Below are 18,222 nucleotides of genomic sequence, written 5' to 3' on the forward strand. Positions count from 1 at the left end.
TTTATTTAATAGCAATGTGAAGTTTAAATGAATAACTGATATTTGAAATGTCACTCTAGAAAATGGCCTATACAGTGCAGATTCATTTGTCTCACCCTGCTAAGAAGGAGAGTGCAAAATTATTTTTTAATTCCCGATAGTACTTTCTACCATTGCATTTATTTACCAAGAATAACATTTACTTAATGTAATTTATATCTAAATATTTAAAAAACCCACTTTGTTTAATGTGTTTTCATAGGCAAGATGTTAAGTAATTATGGGTGATGTGGTGGTCTTTCATTAGGCAGTTAATGACCATCTGGGAACTCAGGCCCCCACAGTTAAACGGAGGGCTTCCAAAGTGCAAGCCAACCATCAATAGAGTGGTAATGGACTAGCAGCCTGTACATGATTATCTGTACAACCTAAGCACAGAAGTTGTGTTAGATCAAAACCTCGTTTAACTAACATATTTTTTTTAAAGTATTAAATAAAAACTTGATGGGCGGAGCGATCGTACCCAGTGGAGACTGGTGACTCCAATGCCAGTGGGGCAGGAAATCTGCCCTGGGTTTAAGTCAGAACCAGCCAGAATTCTAAAGGAGTTATAGCTCCTTTAGAGTTCTGACTGGTTTTGACTTAAATCCAGAGCAGATTCTCTGCCCCACTGACACTGGAGTCACCAGTCCCCATTGATCCTACCTGTAGAGTATGTACCAAGGTCATAGCATTTGACATATCCAACACCCCGTTGGCAGGCAGAAGTAAAGGAGAAGCCGCGTTCTCCCCTCTTTCTGTTTTTTTTGTTGTTGTGACCTATGGGAAAGAAATTATTTCTGCCAGTCCTAGGGCTGGCATACCTTTCCCTCAACCCTCCTTACCTGGACCCTGGTTTGGGGGGGGGGGCTGCCAGGGGAGCTGCCGCTGCCACTGCTACTGATGCCAGCAGGGGAGCCCCTGCCGGTGCTGCTGGGGCAACCTCTGCCTGTCGCAGCCCACCAGCCACCGGCTGGCACAAGGGCAGGAGTCACCCTCCAACTGCGCTCTCTCCCTTCCTCGAAAGGAGGGGCTGGTGCCCGGTTGGAGGTCGACTCCTGCCTCTGCTCAAGCCTTCCCGGGTTCCTTGCTTGTGAGGATCCCATGAAGGCTTGAGTCAAGCGGCGGAGGCAGGAGTTGCCCTCCAAGTGTGATCTCTCCCTTCCGTGGAAGGACAGGAGGGCGTCTGGCTGGAGGACGACTCCTGCCAATGAGGTTGGGCTGCTGCCTCTGCAGCCACCAGCTCCTAGGCCCTCTGTCTGGATGCACGCCGGCAGCTGTCTTGTTCTGGGGAATGGGGGGAGCTATTTTCCCGTTTTTGTGCCATGGCTGTGAGCGGCAGATCCGTGATTTTTCTGGTTCAGTCCAGGCAGGTGTGCTCTGTGATTGGATGGTGGTTGGGGGGGGGGGTCGGTCTCCTCTTTAAAAATCATATGAAATCATGAAGATACCTTTTTGATTTTATGGATCCCTCATTTTACCCAGTCCCCATAGCACGCGTTTTCTTCTCGGCTTCATTCTGACAAAGGAGAGTGGGCAAGATTAAGGTTTTGTCTGCCAGGCCTGGCTGAGACTGGGGCTGTTGCTTCCAGTGGCAGGGACTGGAGCAGAGAGAGGAATGGCATGGGGCTTCCCTCTGAGTGCCTGTCCCTTCCTGCCGCCACCACCACCATCGTTGCATGCAATGGCATGTCGTCAGAGCAGCGGGAGGCTGTTCAATTGTCAGGCGGCTCGCGCATCCCAATGAATCGACTTACGACCCCCCTGGGGCAGGTGCACCCCACTCTGGAGACCTCTGCTGTAGTCAAATAACGTTCAGAAAGTCATCTCCACTCCAGTAACACCACCTCTCTCACAATGAGGAAGTGGAGGCTGACTCACAGCAAAGATCCCTCCCTCCTCCTCCTCCTCCTCATCCTTTTCCTCTCCCCTTCTCCCACCTCTCCTGGTGACCAGATCTCTCTCAAATCGATACATTTGGCACCTCCACAGCCTCTCACCTTCCCCTCTCCCTTCTCCTCCTCCTCCTCTCCCTCCACGTGATCTTTCAGAAGTTGATACATTTTGGAGGCAGCCTGTCTAGGCTGGTCAGAAGGCATAAGAAGAGCTCCAAATATATGAGGCAGACGAGGTGCTTCATGGAGGAGCCACTTTGCTTTGGGGTGCCTCGCTGCTGGTATGATCCACTTTGTATCATGACAAGGCACCTCCGAATCAGTCCGCCTTGCCTCATTATTCAGGCTTCATACCGAAGCAGTGCACAGCCCTAATGTAAATAGTACGACGTGTGCAAAACTGGAGGCGCAAATGGACAAATTAGCCCATTTATGGCCACAACATTGCTCAAATTGTGCTATTTATGGCTGCGATTTTGTGCAAATCGTGATTTGCATAAATGGTTATACCTGCGATTTTGCACAAATCATGGCTCACATGTATTTTAAAACAGTGGAAAAATTTCTGAGTTTTGGGACCTGACCTGCTGCTCAGCTCACAAATGCATGCTGACTTGGGGTCATCGTGGGGATCCGTCAAGGCAAAAGCACACAGGATTTTCCCACTATGGCCATCCCTAGTTCAAATAACTTTTAAAAGATTTTCCAATAACTTCTACTATAATCTGTGGAAATATTCCTCATACGCCCCTACTGTCATTTGGGATATGCTGCAGTAAGGGTGGATATATTGCTGGAATCTATCTTATCTTAACCACCTGCTATGTTTGCATGGGCATTGCTTGCCTAGCAGGAGAAGACAAGGAGAAGAGAACTTTGAACTTCCTGTCTATAGGCATGTAGGTGAAATGCATTTCAGTTTGTTTTTTGTCGGGATTGGAAAATACCCTGATGCTGGGAAAGATTGAAGGCAAAAGGAGAAGGGGACGGCAGAGGATGCGATGGCTAGATAGCATCACCGATGCAATGCGTATGAACTTGAGCACACTCTGGGAGAGAGCGCAGGACAGGAAGACCTGGCGTGCTATGGTCCATGGGGTCACGAAGAGTTGGAAATGACTGAATGACTGAACAACAACAACAACCCAGTTTGTACCTTTCGGACCGAACATGGACTCAGGTCCAATCTGTGGTTGAAGTTTGTACATTTCCAAGCTTGCAATGTGATTCATGGACCAAAAAATGCATTTGACAGCATGTGTACATTTGGAAATTGTGCATGAATAAATGCATACATTGGGAAAATGTGCACAAATGTGCTTTAATTAATGGGAGATGAAGGCATACATTTCAAAGATGCACATGACTGATTTATGCTTTAATTAATGGGAGAAGAAGGTATACATTTCAAAGATGCACACAAGTGACGCATACATTTGGAAAAAAATATGCCTGAAAATATAGGGATGTGTGAACTCACCTCTGTCCAGGTTCTCTGGACACCCGCCCAGCCCCTGCCCCCACTTGCCAGTCCCCAGACCATGATCAAGCCCCTCCCCTGCTCCACAAGCAGCCCACGCTCACCCCAGTGGCCTTGTTGAGCTCTGCAGTCACCAATTTTTTGGGGAAAAAATTGGCAATCACAAAAATGTGCATGTTTCTGTATGCACAAAAACATTCCCTTTTTTGAATGCACATATACTCATGTGCGAAATGCACATTTTGTTACAAAGGTGCAGATTTGTGTGTGTGCAAAATATGCATTTTTTGAAAATGTGCATTTTCGCGCATACACAAAAATGTGCATTTTCACACATACAAAAACATGCACATTTTTGTGATTGCCATTTTATTTCTCAAAAAATGGCATTCACAAAGCTTGATGAGGCTGCTGGGGTGAGTGCAGGCCATTTGCCAAGCACGGGCAGGGGGTGAGCAGGGGCTCAGTGAGCGGGGCTTGGCGGTGCAGGCAGGGGTGGTTCCACTGGATTCCCAGACTGAATTGGGCGCCCTCATCATCCCTATGAATATATGCTTTGAGATGGAATTTGGAAAATTTCAGTGAGCTTGAGTTTTACTGATCTGTACATCCCTACCTGTTTACAGACAGAGTGGGCTGGAAGCTACACCCATTCAATAAACAGCAAAAGGTGATAAGCCGAAGTGTGCTCACTGCCACATCCAGATTAGAGGTGCACTGTTACATTAACTTAATGTCAGGCAGGCTTACATTTTTAACCAGCTCAATGCTGCAGAGAGATATTGGGTAGTTTGGGTGCCTCTCGGGCAAGAGGGTGGAGATAGTTAGCAGGAGGAGGTCCACCATATTAGCTCCACCACATTATAAAATAGCTCCAACCTGGTGCCCTTCAAATGTTTTGGGCTTCAACTCTCCTCAGCCCCTGCCAGCATGGTCAATGGTCAAGAATGCTGGGAGTTGTAGTCCAAAACATCTGGAGGGTGCCCACTTGAAGGAGGCTGATATATGGTTTATGGAGAATGCTCAGAATTAGGGATGGCGGAGAATTCCACCACGGATTTCAGTGAGGCTGAATGCACTGGCATTCGGCCCCCCGAAATCTGTGGTGGAACGGCCTCCCACCAAATGTTTTCTTCAAGAATAAAACATTTTTCAAATTAGTGATAAGCAAATATTTATTGACATTATTTTGTTGTTGTTGCTTTGATACATTCTCGTTGCTGTTTTCCCCCAGGCAGCGATTAATATTGTTCCTCATGAAGTAAGAAAAGGCCTATTTGGTCTCATTCTCTTGACATGATAATGTGCGCTGATAGATTTTCAGTGAGTTTGTTTTGCCATCATTGTCACATGGTCCCTACAGGCTTGAATTGCCATCATTTTGCCATCATAATGACATCTTAATATGGCCCCATCTCGTTGGAGTTTTCACGACATTGACACAAGATCATTACTTTATGTTGAGAGCGAAAGGTAAGGCTATAATAGATGGCTCTTGAGCTTTGTTAATTTTGTTACTGTGTTGGCTCATCACGCATCAACTTCCCTCCAACAGAGCCTCCCTGAAGGATCAGCAAATAAAGTGCTTCTCGATGACATCATTTTGTTTCTTACATTTACATCTTGTTTCTTGTAGACATGTTGTTCCCATGGACAGAGAGACATGTGGCCTTGTCACCTGCAGCTAGGGATGGATGGATCCATCTCCATCCAGAATGTGGGGGAGCTTGACAAGCTGACCCCCCGGGCTTGCGCAGCCTGGATCCGCTCGGTGAGCCTCATTGCTCGCCCTGCCTGCCTGCTGAACGGCATGTGCCGCCCCTCCTCTCTGCTCCAAGGACTCTGGCAGTCAGGCCTTTGTGCTTTATGTGCACAAGGGCTTGAGCGCCGGAGTCCTCTGCACGGTGCACCCCCCAAGGAGGACAAGGCTGGGGAGCTGCCAAGGACCCTCCTGCCTGCGCTGGTTGTCAAGGGCTTCCTTGACAGCTGGCAGAGGCAGGATAGGTCCTGTCATGGCCACCCCAGCATTCTAGCCCTGTCCTCCTTGGGAGGAGGACAGGGCTAGAGCGCTTGGGCGCCAGCCCCCACCGGTTGCCAGGGGCTTCCTTGACAGCCGGTGGAGGCAGGACAGGTCAGCAGTGTTCCAAGCCACATGCCAAGCTCCAGGGTGCTCAATGGCCAGGTCTGCCAGTGCCCCATGGATCGGCAAGTGGGGTCTGGGAGGCTGGGGATGGGGAGTCCATCAGATTCCACCCCCTCCTCAGACTCCCGCACCATCCCTAACTGCAGCCCTGTGGTATGTGAACAAGAGGCATCACAGATGAGATATCTCAGAGAGAGGTTTCGTATCGACACAGACACAATACTTTCAAAGCGAGGGTGCAGATCCTCAGGCCCAGTCTGGCCTTCCAGTATTCCCCCAAAGCCCCCCTTCCCCTGGCACTGCCCCTTTCCTCCCAGTCCTACCCCTTTTCCCCCAACCACCTTCCATTTGGTGGTTTCCTGGGTTTTGGGTGGTTTCTAGGAGTTCACATGTACCCTCGAGTAGTCAAGCAAGGAGAGATCATATGTGAACTGAATGTGTGATTGTATATAATGTATTGGTCAATCTAGCCATGCTTCATTAGGCAAAAATATTCAGAGAACGCTGTTAGATGTTTCCATGATTCTTTCCACATTAGTGTGTGTGTGTGAAAATGTGCATTTTTTGGAAAATGCGCATTTTCATCATACACAAATATGTGCATTCACAAAATGCGCATTTCCGCATATGCGAATATGCACCTTTGCAAAAATGCGCATTTTGGCATGTGCACAAATATGCACATTTTTGCGATCACCATTTCATTTCTCAAAAAATGGTGATCTCAAAGCTCAATGACGCCACTGGGGTAAGTGCAGGCCATTTGCTGAGTGCGGGCAGGGGGCAAGCAGGGGCAGTGGCTCAGCGAGCGGGGCCCAGGGATGTGGGCAGGAGTGGGTCCGCTGGATTCCCAGACTGAATAGGGCACCCGCACCATCCCTACCTCCCCATAGCTTCAGCCAGGACAGATGTGCTTTGCTCAACACACTCCAAACATGAAAGGGTTTTGGATCTGGATGGAGAACAGCACCAAAAGAGATTTGATGGACTGACACAAATAGAGAAGATGCTCACCAAACAAGAGGCAGCTTGGTCAGGTGTTCTGGTCACTTATTTGACAGCAAACCAGACTTAGTCAGACTTAGAGTAGACCCATGGAAATCAGTGGGACAAAATAGTAGTGACTAACTTTAAGTCTCATTGACTTTGATGGGTCTACTCTAAGGACGACTAAGCCTGAATCCATCCTATTGAGATTGTTATGAAGAGTACATGACCAATATTAAGGGATCTCTGTGCATGCAGGTACAAAGCAGCCTTGTGTGACAGGACAGGGTTGCACAAACTGTGGTCTTGCAGTTTCTATATGCACGAATGCTTTCTAGTGGACACTGGTCACCAATGAAAGCAGTTGATTTTGGGAGCCTGGGCTGGCCTGCTGAATGCTCAATATGCATGCTGGGTATCTAGGGATAGGCAAACCTCCCAATCCCCAGCCTGGGGGGCTCTGCCATGTGGAAATCTGGGCCACTTGGGGCCCATGGAATTCTCCGGAGCCCTGACTTATCCGCCAGAGTTTGAGGGTTGGCTCTCCAGCTCTCTAAAAGGCACGATAGGCTAACGGAGGCTGCCATTAGCCGTTTGTGGGAAAATTACGGCCGTAATTGACAGATTTTACACCATTTGCAGCCATAAAGCACTTAGGCTACCTAAATTGCGGCCGTTTAGTATCTCATTTAACATTCTGGTATCTCATTTAGCATTCAGGGATCGAGAAGTATCTGGAAAGAGAGTGTTCAGTTCATAATGTAGCCAAGCATTCTGAGCTATACTGAATATATACTGAAGTGGGTATGCATCAGATCTGGGGTCTCCAACATGATCCCTCTTTGGATACCTCTCTTGAGACCCATGAAGCTCCCTGACCCTCCTAATTTTGATTTTGATTTGATTTGATTTTTATTTTTACTGGGAGGCTGGCATGGAGCTTCTCAATAGCTCTTCCTCCCAGTCTCCTCTTTTCCAAATCTTTTCCCTTGCAAAATGTGTGGTGGAATTGGCTAGTTATGGTGGAGGCCTTGTAAACCTCATCCTTATGACCTGGATGATCCTGAGCATGTTGGGATGCATGGAATTCATAGTTCCCAGTGCCCCCTGGCCTAATTAATCTAGCCAGGAGGCATTGGAAAGTATTGTTCCTAGGCATCCCCCATGGGGCCTAGAATGAGGCCTAGAAGGCCTCAAGATCAGCAGCCAGCTCCCTTCTGCTTCATAAGATGGAAAATGGAGGGGATGGACAGGGGAAAGACTGTCCTGTGGTGAGCCCATTATAAACTGGGCCAAAAGTGCTCAATTTATTTCAGGCTTGGGGAAAGGTGAATCCTTCCAGAGTTTAGAATATGCTTCACTAGTATGAATATTTGTGTATGAGACCTAAAGGAACAAACTAACTCTCCAGGTACCACCCATAGGGTGTCCATGTGTCATCTTTTAGAGAGAACAGTCCACTATTTGAATGGTTGCCTGAGGACTGTCCTCTGTTTTGAGGGTGTCCTCTATTTGAAGGGCTGTCCTATCCCATTCCTCTTCAAAGATCAAAAACCATCAGAAGGAAGAGCTGGGCCTTGAACTGCCCATCAACAGCACCTGGATAGCAGACTGAGCAATGCACACAGGTCACAACATTGGCTAGGAAGCTGCCCTCCACAGTGCCGAAGCCGGCCCTGCATCTTGGAATAACCACCTGGATTTGACCAGCCCCGTGCGATATGGACAACCTTGAACCGAATTAGCACGGGTCATGGTAGATGTGCAGATGCCCTTTATAAATGGGGCAAAACAACATCATCAAATTGTGATTGTGGGGCTGAAAAACGAACTATCCAACACATAGTGACAGAGTGTCAAAAAAACGAGCCTACAACGGAGACTTTGCAGATTTCCTGGCTGTGACAACTGAAGTAAAAAACTATATCTGTAACCTAGACATAAGTTTGTAATATTCCTGTCTATATTTTATATTTTACATTTCATATTTATTATGCTCTATGTTTTTATTGTAATGCGATGTAAATGTGCCATACGATAAATAAATAAAATAGCATATGCAAACTTTATGCAAAATAAAGCTTATGCTTCTGTCCTCTTTTTTGATGATGCACTGCTTCTTTGAAGGGTGACTCACAAGTAGCCCCTCTAACCACCCATTTAAGTTAGGGCCTGCCATATTTATTTTATTTTATTTTATTTTATTTATTGAATTTCTTAATCACCCACCTGGCCACTCTGGGCAATGTACAGCAATACAATTTTAAAACAATAAAATTCTAGTTTAAAACATCATATTTCTAAAAATACCCTAACCCACCCCAAATGCCTGCCTGAACAACCATGTTTTTAATGCGTGGAGGAAGCTTATTAAAGAGGGGGCATGGCAGAGTTCCCTAGGGAGGGAGCTCCACAGAGTGGGGGCCACCACAGAGAAGGCCCTCTCCCTTGTCCTCACCAGCCTAGCTGTCCTGGCTGATGGGACAGAGAGAAGGCCATCCAAGGTTGATCTTGTTAAGTGGCCTGTCTTGTGTTGCTGGAGGCGCTCCTTAAGATAGGCTGGACCAGAACCATATAGGGTTTTAAAAGTCAAAACCAATACCTTGAATTTGGCCCAGAAAACAACTGGCAACCAGTGCAACTCCTTCAGCACCAGAGTGATGTGATCACACTGGCGGCTGCCTTTAATCAGGTGAGCCGCCACATTCTTTACCAGCTTCAGCTTCCGAACCATCTTCAAGGGTAACTCCACATAAAGTGTATTACAGTAGTCTAGACGAGAGGAGACCAGGGTATGTACTACCGATGGGAGCAGATTGTCGGGAAGGTAGGGGCGCAGCCGCCGTATCAGATGGAGTTGGCACAGCGCTGTCCGATCCCACAAAACCAGTTTGCCAGAGGCCACCTCTCTCTCACTAACTGTATCCACGGCGCACGGAATAACACTCCTAATCTGATCAATTTTATCCGCAAAGTGCCTTGCCAAGCCCTCACAGGAGGCCTTAGAATGCTCCAGTTGTTCCGGAGCAACTGGACCAACCAGGCTCCGGACCACCTGGGGCAGCCTCCTGGGACAGCACTCTGCAGATGTGATAGAGGCAGCATAATATTCCTTTTTTGCTGCCCTCACTGCCACGTGATAGGCTGAAGATACAGCTCTAGCCCATGTCTGATCGTCTTTGGAGCAAGACTTCCGCCACCGGCGCTCTAGCCGTCTCACCTCCTGTTTCAGAGCTCGTGACCACGGATTAAATCATAGTGCAGTCCGAGCCCTGTTCAGGGGGAGGGGGCGTTTCGGAGCCACCTGATCTAGTGCCCCAGTGATTGCGGCATTCCACCCCCACACTAGGGTCTTGACCAAGTGGCCATTTGCATGTTCCAGAGAATCCCCAAGCATGTTCTTAATGGATCCATAAGACGCTTGGGATGGACCATTTTAATGGGTCCTCCACCCCTGCGGAGGGGTTGTGGAACCGAGAAGTCCAATGTCACCAGGTATTGATCTGATCATGACAAGGGGGTGGTGGATATATCGTGACTTCCAGATCACTCCCCACTTCTCCAGAAACAAACACAAGGTGTAGCGCATGATTGGCTACATGGGTGGCCCAGTTGGAATAGGGTGCAGCTCCCAGGAAGCCATGGTCTCCATGAAGTCCCGAGGTGCCCCCATGAGGATGGCCTCTGAATGTACATTGAAGTTCCCCAACACCAATAAATTAGGGGACTGTAAACGCACACTGCAGACCACCTCAAGCACCTCAGCCAGGGAGTCAGTAGTGCAGAGGGGTGGGCAGTACACAAGCAGAATTCCTAGACTGCCATTCAGGCCCAACCTCCAGTACATGCACTCAGCAACCTTGGTCTCCCAGAGAGGGGGTCTGGTGAAGACCAGGGATATATTTAGGCTGTTACCAAAGGGGAATGGGAAAGCCTTGAGATAAGACCTTCAGCAATGTTACAAATCGTTTTCTAAAACCACTCTAAATTCACCAAAGAGCTCTTTAAAAATGTTTCTTCTCTATAGGGTTGTTAGTTGTATTCTTTCACTTTTGTACAATGTACTTTCCCCTCTAATCACTGCAAACCACTGGGGCAAGCGAGAGAGGGAGGCAATAATTTAATCTGAAATTGGAAGCAAAGTGAATCTACTGTACAACAGTCTGAGCTACATTTGTCTAGCAATTATTATTGTTCACTACTGTTCTGTGTATGAATCATTACATTTTATTAGATCACAGTATGCATGTTTTTATAAGTAAGCTTTAAGCGAATTAGAATACTTAATATGTTTCTTGAACTTTTGCCAGCCTTGAGCTCTAAAGCGGGTTCCTTTCCTATTGACATTACCACATTTATCCATTTCCAAATATTAGAAGATTTATCTATCAGATTCTGTGTAAATTCAGTACACAGATAATTTGTAAAAAGCTTCCCTTTTGCTAAAAAATGAAAAAGAAGAAGAAAAAAACAGGAGAGGAGGAGAAGGGGGGAAAAAAAACCTGTTCTGTGGTTTTTCTAATCTCATCTCTTTTCTAATTTCCTAATCATATAACCTTGAAGTCTAAAGACACAGTCTGTGATAATCTGTGTAAACTCTCTTTATTGTTATCACAGACCTTTGGAAAGCAGTGTGGGGAGGGAGGGAACACCACATATGCGCTCATATTCAAAGCTGTCTTTTAAGTAATACTATAGACACGGTTCAATCAGGTACACATTAATGCTCCTCATCAGATAGAAAGTGTTCACAAGCAGAAGGGGGGATATTGACTTTAAAAATTCACTGGCGAGGCATACAGCGCCTGCAGGAATGTCAAAACTCCAACCTGCATTTTGATGTTTTCGCCTCAGGTTAGTCTTGACTGACATGCTTGGAGCACTCTTGTTTGTGACCCGGCATCCATTAACTGTCCTTGACTCAATGTTACACAGACCTTTACGGGCAGCTCGATGCCTCATGGTTGCGTCGGACTATTTGCCACCAGGTGTAAGAGAAGCATACACCTGCCTTTCAGGGATCACATTGGCTGTTCTCGGCTTCATTAGGGGCTATTGTTTGATCCCAAATTAATGAGAGCCAGTTAATTATTATTCTGCGAATTGCACCTCATGTGGGAGCATGCTGGTGTTTGTGTGTGTGGAAGTTGTGTTTTAGAGGAGCAAAGGGTTTGCAAAAGGAAAATGGAATGTCAAGGTTGAGATGTCTTTGAGTAGGGTTTGGATTGTACGCAAGGCCTCTTTATTCAAGAGCTGAAACCCTTCAATGCACATAAAAGAAAGTCAGCAACATTAGAGTTGGTAGCACTTCCTGTTGGCACATAAGATCCAGCGGAAAGTGTCTTGGGACAAGTCAGCACATGGACGCACATGGATGCATGCAAAAAGCATATAAGCACTGTTCAGATATTTTCTGAATGCCAGCGGAGAGGGGAATGGGGCTGTATCTACTCATGACCTCTGGCCGCTTTCTCTATGCGAGTTCATCGTAATGTTTCAAAGAATCTATGCATATACAAACTGTACATGTGTGTGCTCAATGTGCATGATTGTCATCCCTTGAATAGGCAGAGTCCCTGATTGTATGGAGGGTCCCGTAGCTCAGAGAGGGTCTGGAGCTCAGTGACTGACAGACAGAGCACATTTTTGCATGCCAAACGGTGGTACAGCCAGATAATTTCAAACCCAGGATATAATGGCTTTCTGGGCAGAGGCTTTTAGATGGCCCTTCACACTGCCGTTGCATGCTTTACAACTAGGGATGTATGAGGAGTTCATTTTATGCATTTCATTGCTGTAAGCCATCTTGGGAGGGCTTCTGCCCTGAAAGACGGCCAAGAAATGGCTTAAATAAATTAATAAATAAATAATCAGCACATTTTTGACTAGAATTTACCCAGTTTGCACCTTTTGGAACAGAACACAGACCTGAATGCAATGTGCGGTTGAAGTCCGTACATTTCTGAGTTTGCAATGTGATTTGCAGAATAACAAAGATATGTTAGACAAAGGTGTACATTTGACAAATAGGTACAAACATGCATACTTTTAGAAAATACACACAAACGTGCTTTAATCAATGGGAGAAAATACGTATATTTTGGGGTTGGACCCGATGGCCTTGTAGGTGCTTTCCAACCCTACTATTCTATGATTCTATGATATGCACAATTGATGTGTGCATTTGACAAAACACCCACAAAAAGACGCATGGCTTTTTTTATGAAAAGGAAAACAAAGCTCACAGTCTGATATGGACACAAGTGGGAGTGAGCTTCGAGGTGGAATTTGGAGGAACTCTATGAGTTCAGGTTTTGCTGATTCACACATCCTTATTTACAACTGCTTCTACATTCCTGATACATTAGAGCAAAACACCCCAAACTGTGTGCCAACCCTGATTAATGCAAAATACTCTGAGAATGAGCTACTTCATATTTTAAACTCTGTTAGATCATAGCACCATCATGATTACAGAGATATGATGGAGTTTACTTCTGCTGCCCTGATGTTAAACACATTTTCTTGAGAATAAGCCCCATTTTGTTGTAGAAAATGAATAATAATACATTGTTAAAGTACACCTAATAAAATGGGCATGGGTAACCATGTAAACATCGAGCTGGCTGCCCCCTGACTACAAAGTGTTTTTAAAAATAATAAGAAAGAAAGGATGCTGTAGTGACCAGTAGCAGCCCTGTTGGGCCCCAGCATACCCCTCCCTCCCCAGGTGCTGACGCCAGGCCTCCTTGCCACTGCCCACATCACCTGCCACTCTCTGGGCTGTAAGGTCCTGGACTTCAGCCCCAAAGCCCCTGTCCTTACTACCGATGCAGTGCAGGCTGGTGGCTCTGATTTTGCTGGTCTGTGAATCTATTCTAGGTTTCAGTCAGAACCAGCTAGAATTCTAAAGGAGACCCAGATACCTGAAGGAACACCTTTCCCCATATAATCCTGCCTAGGCTTTGAAGTCAGCTGGGGAGACCCTTTTCAGGATGCCATCAGGGACAAAAGTCAAAAAGTCTATAAATCATCACAGAGCCTTCTCTGCAGTAGCACCCTGGACAGTGGAGGCTGGCAGCCCCAATTTTGGTGGGGCTGTGAATCCATTTTGTGTTTCAGTCAAAACCAGCCAGAACTCTAAAAAGAGCTATCCAAGGTATTGAGCCTATTTTGGGGATAGGGTTCAGTACTTTGAATAGCTCCTTTAGAGTTCTGGCTAGTTCTGACTGAAACCCAGAATGGATTCACAGCCCCACTGAAAATCAGAGCCACCAGTCTCCACTGACCCATGTTATGGGATTCTGCAAATTTTGGGGTTCCCCACAAGCCTGCAAATATCTCCCTCTTGTGTATGGGTGGTGCCATGTTGGCTACATAAGAATCCAACCTCAGATAAAGCCTTCAGTATTAGCGCAATGGTTGTATAGGATGAAACATCCATGTTCAGAAACAGCATACCTCTGATTACCAGAAGCCAGGGACAAAGAGCAGAAAGAAACCTACAGTCTTAATATCTTGTATGCCTTGATTCCAGAAGGATCTCTCTGGCCATTACTGGAACAAAAAGTTGGACCAGGTGGACTTTTGGTCCGGTAGTGCCTTTTTAATGTATCCATCCTTCATGTGTTGCCACTGGAAGCTTGCAAAATCCTATCAATATTTGGTATCCTTTCCACTTGCACTTGGGTTCAAGGGCAGAATCCCTATTTAAAGCAGGCAAAAAGGAGTGTTCAATCTGAGTGAACCTTAACATTCATTTGAAACAGTTTGATGTCAGTCACATTAATATAGGAGAGCAAACTCTCAGAGTAAATGCTGACAGGTGCAAATATGCCCATTGAAATGTTTTTCTTTAACATCAGGCTCTGATAAGCTTCAGTGGTGCCTATATTCATTTACCCACAAGTAGCAAGGTTAGACAGATGTCTCCATTTAAAAGGAGGGGGGGAGGATTGATGTAGTTAAACCTGTACTTGACATGATTTCACCTGTGGGGTTCCCTCCCTGCTGCCCACCCTCCCAAAGGTTTATATAATTCTATCAGAACCCGAGTTTTGATTCATGCATGCTTTTTGACATTGCCTGACAGTTCAGTGGAAAATGAGGCAGCAAGGTAAAGATCTTAAAATATGCATTTTCATTGGCTTATTTTTAAAATTAATTAATCGGTGGGAACTAAAGATGTGTGGGACTTGTTCTTCTGTGCTTCAAATAATAGTCTTGCCCCATCTTATGTAGCAACCACTTCTGAAAACAGACGGGACTTTCAAAAGCAGTTTGTGACAGGGAACGGGGGCTGTTTTCCAACAGGCATAAAAGGAAATCTCAATGGACATTCCCACCGGGAAATACAAATGCTGAATCATCATTGGAAGGTTCATGGATTCAGATGTTAGCCTGTATTTGAAGGCATCTTACATTTAGAGTCAGTGATATGGTTTGACATATTTTGGGTGCTTCTGGATGAGGTTTCTATCGTGATTCCCCCCGTCTCATTCACAGAACCATACAGGGGAGCACGCTGCCCCATTCATAGAATTTTACAGATAGAAATCTTAATAAATAAATGTTATCAAAAAACGGGGGAGTCGGGATTTGGCTAGGGATGTGTGAACACACCCCAGCTCAAGTTTTCCAGGTGCCCCCTGAAGCGCTGCTCCACGCTCCCCCCCCAGACCCGCACTCGAGCCCTCATGGGCTCGGCAATGTCAGGAGCGCCCTAAAAAAAGGTAAAGGTGTCCCCAACCAGTCATGTCCAACTCTAGGGTGTAGTGCTCATCTCCATTTCTAAGCCGAAGAGCCAGCGCTGTCTGAAGACGCTTCCATGGTCATGTGGCCGGGATGACTGAACACCGAGGTGCACGGAACACTGTTACCTTTCCCGCCAAGGCGGTACCTATTTATCTACTTGCAATTTCTTGCTTTCCAACTGCTAGGTTGGCAGAAGCTGGGACTGAAGACGGGAGCTCACTCCGTCACACAGCACTCGGGTCTCGAACTGCTGTCCTGCCAACCTTCCAGTCTGCAGTTCAGCGTCTTAACCACTAAACCACCACAAAGTCCCCTCCAATAGCCAACTCAAGACACAGACGAAAGGGATTCTTTCCAAGGCTTTATTGCTTTACAACTCAATGACTCTTTCAAATGCTAATTTCCAGAGACTAAGCAAGGAACTGCACTGGGGAAGTTAGCAAAGTAGCCTAAGCTCCAGGTAAGGCAGTTGGTCCCCATTTGAAGGAGTAGAGCAGGAAAACTCTGAACTTATGGGCTATGGAGAGATCCTCCCTCTTTCCCTTGGGTCCTCGGGATGCAACCATTTTCATAGCGCCAAGTGGGCAAAGCGTCTCCTCTCAGCGCCCTCCATTTGGCGCCTCTCCCTGCATTGGCGCCGAGTGTCCACCAACACCCCATCCCCCACTCTCTCACTGCCAGGGTCACTATCTCTCTCAGGAATGCTGGCAGGAGGAATCTCTGCTAGCTGCTGTGCTTGTGAGAGATGACCAAGCTCCTCTCCCACGGGTCGTTGCTCTTCCTCAGAATCAGAACTGCTCTGGGGCTCTATGGGCTCAGTTTCCACCCTGACAGGCGAGTCGCCTGAACTCACCGTGACCCCATCTGGCAAGCATTATGCCTCTAATATTGTGCATATTAAACTTTCTTGTCCCCAAACTGCGCATATTTAAATATGTGCATTTTTAAACTCCCTTTTTTACACAGAAAAAAAGCTGGTAAAATAGCAGGCGCTCGCTGGACGGGGTCGTGGTGAGTCCAGGAGGGCGCAAGCAGGCGCAAGCGAGGACAGGGGCTCAGCTGGCACAGTCTGGGGGTTGCGGGTGGGTGGGGCAACAGACTCCCGGACCCAGTCAGGCATCCCCAACATCCCTAGATTTGGCTACTGCAAGACATGTTGATAGCCTCTAGGTTAGATTCAAAACACAATTAGACAAATTCTCAGTAGTTAACAATAGCAGTGCAATCCTAAGTTACAGGAAGCCAGATTCTGACTGAACATCAGGAGAAACTTCCTGACTGTTAGAGCAATACGACTATGGAACCAATTCCCTAGGGAGGTGGTGGGCTCTCCCACACTGGAGGCATTCAAGATGAGGCTGGACAGCCATCTGTTGGGGATGCTTTGACTTGGATTCCTGCACTAAGCAGGGGCTGGACTCGATGGTCTTATAGGCCCCTTCCAACCCTACTATTCTATCATTCTATGTTTTTACTCAGAAGTAAGTATCACTGTGTTCAGTGGGGCTTACTCCTTATTAAGTGGGTTTAGGATTCCTATCTATGTTTATCAGTGGCTACTGGTCATAATAGTTAAATGGTACATGTCAGAATGGACAACCAATATGATCACGGGGTTTGAGCAACTCCCCTACCATAAAATCAAGTAAGGGGTGACATGAAAGAGGTGTAGAGAATTATGCATGGTGTAGAGAAAGGGGGTAGGAAGAACTGTTTTTCCTCCCATAATTCTAGATCCTGAGGCCATCCAGTGAAACTGAAAGGTGGCAGATTCAGGACAAACAAAACAAGTATTTCTTCACACAACGCATAGTTAAACTGTGGAATTTGCTTCCACAGGATATAGTGATGACCACCAATGTAGTCTGCTTAAATGGGGATTAGACAAATTCATGGAGGATAAGATTATCAATGGCTACTAGTCATGATGATTGTATGCTACTTCCACAATCAGAGGCAGCATGCCTCTGAGTACCAGTCGCTTGGGCGAACAACAGGAGAGGGCTATTGCCCTCATGTCTTGCTTGTGGACTTCTCACGGGTATCAGGTTGGCCGTTCTGGGAAACAAGGTGCTAGACTAGAGAGGCCTTTGGTCTGATCCAGCAGGACTCTTCTTACCTCCACATTCAGAAACAGTTACACACAAGAGGGAATGGCTGTGGGACTATCATGACCCGCTAGTAAGCTTCCCTAGGCATCTAGGTGGTTGCTGTTAGAAATTAAATGCTGGACTAGAGAGGTATTGGATCTGATCCAGCAAGATTAGTTGTTATGGCTAAGCTAATCTCCTGTGTGTCAAAAGGACAGTCTATAAAGGACTTCCTTTCCTTTTCTTTAAAAAAGAAAAGAAAAAAGAAAATATGGAATATTTTTTTTAAAAAATGAAGCCAACATCCTAGGAGGTGTGGCTGGTACTTTGATTCCAAGAGGGCAGTTTAAATAATTTGCCATGAGTCATTCTATTCCAGTGAAAGGAATGTAGGCAGGGTTTGTTTTGGAATAGAAGGTTCTTGACATTTGCTATATGGCAGTCTAGTGACAGGAACTAGGGGTTCTCCAGAGCTTTGTATGTGTTCGTCACCATCATATTTTGTTTTGCTGGGAAGGTTTCCTGCGGTTTTCATGTCTGTCAGTAGCCCCGTAATTGTTGGCTAATCGTACTTGAACGTGGGGTGGGATGAGGCAAGGGGGATAATGGAATTTCTGAGAAGTTGTATATGGAATATTTTTAGCTCTAAAGAGTAGCTCTCAACAACTGGAAGTATGCTAGTGAGATGTGGCACTGTAGAAGGCTGAAGGCCTTACCTAGTTAATTATGTCTTGGATGTGAAAACACATCATTATGTTTGATTCAGCAGCTGATGCTTCATCTAAGTAAAGGCAGATGCAACACCCACAACATCAATAAAAGCTTTTCCATTGATTTGAATGGGCATTAGGAGAC

The sequence above is a fragment of the Heloderma suspectum genome, chromosome 1 (genome assembly GCF_057233095.1).
Source record: "Heloderma suspectum isolate Gila_16-S chromosome 1, 16-S_ref, whole genome shotgun sequence".
Taxonomy (NCBI): Eukaryota; Metazoa; Chordata; class Lepidosauria; order Squamata; family Helodermatidae; genus Heloderma; species Heloderma suspectum.